Below are 4,835 nucleotides of genomic sequence, written 5' to 3' on the forward strand. Positions count from 1 at the left end.
GGTGGTATCAGAGAAGAGGCTGGCTTGGGAACTACAGATGAAGGCAGTGGTCTGGGCCCGCTGAGTGTGGGGGCAACAGAACATTCTGGGGCATCGCTGGGCTGTCCATCTCAAGTGTTGGGCACATCTCTGAGGAAGGGTCCTAGTTTTGGTGGCCCCTTTCCATGAGAAAAGCAGTGTCCCAATGGCCAAGGATCCCCCCTGCCCAGGCGTCTTGTCCCTTACTCTCGTCTTGGTTCTTTCTTTTCACTGCTGCAGCCACAACCATGCTGAGGCTTCAGAAGAGGCTTGCCTCTAGTGTCCTCTGCTGTGGCAAAAAGAAGGTCTGGTTGGACCCCAAAGAGACCAGTGAAATCACCAATGCCAAATCCCATCAGCGGATCCGGAAGCTGATCAAAGATGGGCCGATCATCCACAAGCCTGTGACTGTCCATTCCTGGCTCGATGCTGGAAAGACACCTTGGCCTGCCAGAAGGGCAGACACATGGACATAGGTAAGTGAAAGGGTACAGCCAATGCCCAAATGCCAGAGAAGGTCATGTGGACGAGGAGAATGAGGATTCTGTGCCAGCTGCTCAGAAGATACCGTGAATCTCAGAAGATTGATCACCATATGTATCACAGAAGATACCATGAATCTAAGAAGGTTGATCGCCACATGTATCACAGCCTGTACCTGAAGGTGAAGGGGAATGTGTTCAAAAACAAGTGGATTCTCATGGAACACATTCACAACCTGAAGGCAGACAAAGCCTGCAAGAAGCTCCTGGCTGACCAGGCTGAGGCCGGCAGGTCTAAGATCGAGGAAGCATGCAAGCACTGTGAGGAGCGCCTCCAGGCCAAGAAGGAGTAGATCATCAAGACTTTGGTTTAAGGAGGAAGAGACCAAGAAGTAAAAGCTCCCCCTTTGTCTGTACATACTGGCCTCTGTGATTACATAGATCAGCCATTAAAATAAAACAAGCCTTAAAAAATAAATAAATGGCATATAATTTCCAACTCTTCCCCAATTCAAGGAGGCCATGGGAGTGTCAATTAGCCTCAGGGGGCTGTGTGTGTTCAGCAGACATTATTTGAGGGACTAAGCAGGGCCTGGGGTCATTGGATCCACCTCTTGGCCCTACTGCCTTTGGGTGGGCTCAGTAACCGAGTAATTGAGAAAGGCATGGGTAACATTCTGAAGGCTCTCTAGAAGGCAGTGATGTGTATGTCACATCTCAGAAAAGGTTCTAGAAAAAATAATGCTAAGACCTGAGCACATAGGCAAGGGACATTTTATTTGATATGGCCTGTGGGCAGTTCAGACCAAAGCAGATACCGTCAGGGCCCTGGCTATAGTACTCCTGCTCTCCTCATTGCTTTCTATGCTCATAGTTCGCTACTGCAAGCAGCTAAGGCTCCCCCGCTGATGGCATTCTGTGGCTGGGAATGTGCTTGTCCCTATTATAGGGTGGGCTGTGTTGCTGGATAGGTAACACCACCAGAAGCAGAAGCAGCTCTCACCAGCGACTGATGGGGGCTGAGGAGTGAATGCCCGGGCTCCCCCAGTGCCACGTACTCTTAGGAAGACAATATCCTCTCTCAGAAGTTCCGGTGAGCAGAGATGAGCTGGTAAACAAGCTCTTTGGTAGGAGAGGAAGTAGAATAAGGGTCTCAGTGATCCACCAAATCCCTCACGGCCAGCTAGGAGGGGCATTGCTATGTGTGCCCCTCTCTGATTATATAGGCAGCCTTGCCCTTCACTACAGGGTTGTAGGTGTGCCAGGGACCAGCACCCTTCAGACCCTGACTCAGGAAGCCTGCCCACCTGCCATGGCAGCCCTGGCCTGCCAGAGAGGCTATTACAGCTGAGCAATGTCTCCCTGATCTCCAGGATGGTTAGGCTTCTGTCCAGCCAGCTTGGGCTGGCTCCAGCAGGCCTTTTTCTATTTGGCCCCAGCGCTGCAAGTCACGCTCTGAGACCCTTGGGTGATGGACTGAATAGATGGAGCAAATGGTTCTGAGTTCCCTTCTCCACTTTACCTTCCCCAGGGCATCTCACTTCCGGGCTGCCTTTATCTTCACACCAGAAGAACGCTCTCTATGCTTTACTGTCAGTAGGATTTTTTAAAATAGGGTTTCTATGGTGAAACAATGTCCCTTGTTTGGAAATACACAGAGCTTTATAAAATATGTTCCTGTGTTTTCCTGGATCGGGGCATATTGTAGAGTCTAGGGATTTATTTACAATGAAGAAATTGTTTTTGCAAATTGTGGTTAAACAAAGGGATTGTTTTTGGAGAGCTGAGTAAAGGAGACATTGTTTATAAGTTATTTGGGACACAAGTTGCAAAGGGATGATTTTACAGGGAATCGGAGGGGGGAGGCAGTCAATAAGCACAGTTGTCCATTTCTTTGGAACAGGCAAACTTGGACTAAAACGCTGTCACCTCTATCATTCATCCCTTCTTTCTTCAAGCTTATTTCATCTTTTCTGCTTCAGTCCCTGCAAATGAGCATGTATCAGTGGTTCCCCCAGCATGGTCCCCTTTCCTTGGGGTTCCATCGCACTGGCTCCTCCAAAGCTCAGGAGTAGGAGATTTGCTGCAGGACCTTCCTTATCACACCACGGGTCTTTGCTTCCAAAGAGCTCTCAACGCTCCAGAGATAGAAAATCCTTTTCGCCTGCACAAAGTCCCCAAGCAGGGGGAAAATGGAGCATGTCAGAGTTCATAAGATGAAAATAAGAGCCAAATCCAAACTCTTTCCATTGTTACAGTCACATCTTAGGAGCTTTCCCGAGTGGCAAAACTAGGGCACAGAGGCGACAAGCCCTATAAACAAGACCTGCTTTTCTGGAGGATCCAGTGAGTGGCGTATCTGCCATTGGGAAGATACGTCCCGACTTATTTAAGGCAAGTTGTCTTCTTCCAGGACCTGAGCTTTATGTATTTAGAATTTTCCTTTTGGGGGAGCAGAATGAACTTCAGTGACTGGGCATGAAGGTGTGGGTGTGTGAGATGGGGCTTCTTGGCCTAAAATATTCACTCCACAAATGACATTTTAGCACTGAAAGAGATCTTAAAGAGTGTATTTTCCTTCTCATCCCTATTAGAGTGAAAATATCCCTAGGAAGTGTGAGCTTCTGAGTGATGAAGACCCAGACAGTCTACAGCATCTATGGTGACAGGCTGACTGCTGTTGGGATGCATGCAGGTGTGTGGACGGGAAGAGATGAGAGGGCTCCCTGATAGAAGCAGTATGTGAGCCCCACTCCACTTATCTGGCAAGTTTTCCAAGGGCAGTGGACATCTTATTCAGTATCACTCATGGGTAGTTCAGACCCATAGCCCCTCAGCAATCCCCATTCCCTTACAAACTAAGGGTTTCTGTGGCAAGCCACTGAGGCTTCCTTCTCCTGAGGGCATTCTGCAGCTGGGAGTATACGCATCCTCTTTTAGGGTGGCTGGAATCCTGAGTAGGGGACACCACAAGGAGAGGCTCTTACCAGTCACTGATGGGTGTTGGGGGAGAAATGCACCAGCTCCCTAGTGCCCTGTGCTCTCAGAAGGATGACTGTAAGGACAGCATCATCTCTGAGGCCCTCCGCAGGTAGCAGGTGCAGGTAAACAGGCTTTTGGGAGAGGATGGGCCCAGGTAAAGCCCCCATTTGTAGCATTTGCCAATTTCTGTGGTGTAAATACTGCCTCTCTCACTGTAGATGAATTTAGGTTACCAACAGATGTCCCTGAACTTGGAGTGGGGGAAGGATACACACCACTGGCCCTTGCAAGTCAGTTCCCACAGCTGCCACGTGTCCCTGCCAGAGGGGTAACATGCTGGTGCTGGCATCTTTCCCTTCCCTGTCTCCATGCCCCGCTACCACATCATTGCTCCCTAGATCCCCTCCAAAATAAACAACTTGGACCCAAACACTTGTTTCAGGATCTGCCTCTGGTGGCCTGCAAATTAGACCCCGATATGCTCAGAATCTGTTGTTCTCTGAACAAAGTGGGCAGAATGCTCCACTGGCTAAAGAAATGTGTGTCCTGCATAGGCCCCAGCCTCTCAGCCTTGCTCACCCCCACAACCTAACAGCTTTCTCTGATGTCCTCCCCACACCACTGAGGTCTCGCTCCTCCAGGATTCTACCCCCGGCCTCACCTCCACTTGTGCCTCTCAGTCTTCCACCACTTCTTCAGGCCGGATTCTTGTCCAGCTTCCACTCAAAGGTCACTCGTGGTCTGTCTGGGCAGAATGAACTACTTCCTTCCTGTTTCACTGAGTTGTTTGAGTCTTGATTATAGCATTTATCCGCACTCAGCTTCTATTAGCTTTGCTTGGGTTTGTGACTCTCCTTCCTGGCTCCGGGAACCTGGAGGGCAAGGACCATCTGAGCAGCGTCCACCCAGGAGCTGGCTGGGGGGTTGTCAATCATATTTGCTGAAATAAATGGACCTGACACTGGCCAGAGTTGTTCACTCCCCAGCTCCTGCTTCAGTTTTCTCCAGCTCACCACCGAGAGCACTCCCATCCTCGGAGCGGGCTGGTGCGGTCATGGCTCCATGCCCTAGCAGGGCTGTTTTAAGTGGGTGCCCATTGCTTCCATCCTAAAGGGGAAAGGATTCCAGGCTCCAAGGAAAATTTTCCAGTTATGCCGGGAATGTGTTCAGTATAGCAAGGAGAGGTGAGATAGAATCCAGTTTCCAAAATTTCCCTCTAGTGAGAAAATAAGGTCGCCTGGCAGTCAACACAGTCTCGCGAACACTCTGATTGGCAAGATTGTCAGGGGACACATTACTTTGTTCTTTCATCCCTTTGTTTATCAAATATGTATCAAGAGCCTGGGAGTATCC

The 4,835-nt window shown here is 49.6% G+C and overlaps 1 pseudogene; it reads left to right on the top strand.

Annotated features, from left to right (window-relative positions):
- Positions 1-257: 257 nt before the first annotated feature.
- LOC111550694 lies at positions 258-982 on the top strand (annotated as a pseudogene).
- The last annotated feature ends 3,853 nt before the right edge of the window (positions 983-4,835 follow it).

The sequence above is a fragment of the Piliocolobus tephrosceles genome, chromosome 9 (genome assembly GCF_002776525.5).
Source record: "Piliocolobus tephrosceles isolate RC106 chromosome 9, ASM277652v3, whole genome shotgun sequence".
Classification (NCBI taxonomy): Eukaryota; Metazoa; Chordata; class Mammalia; order Primates; family Cercopithecidae; genus Piliocolobus; species Piliocolobus tephrosceles.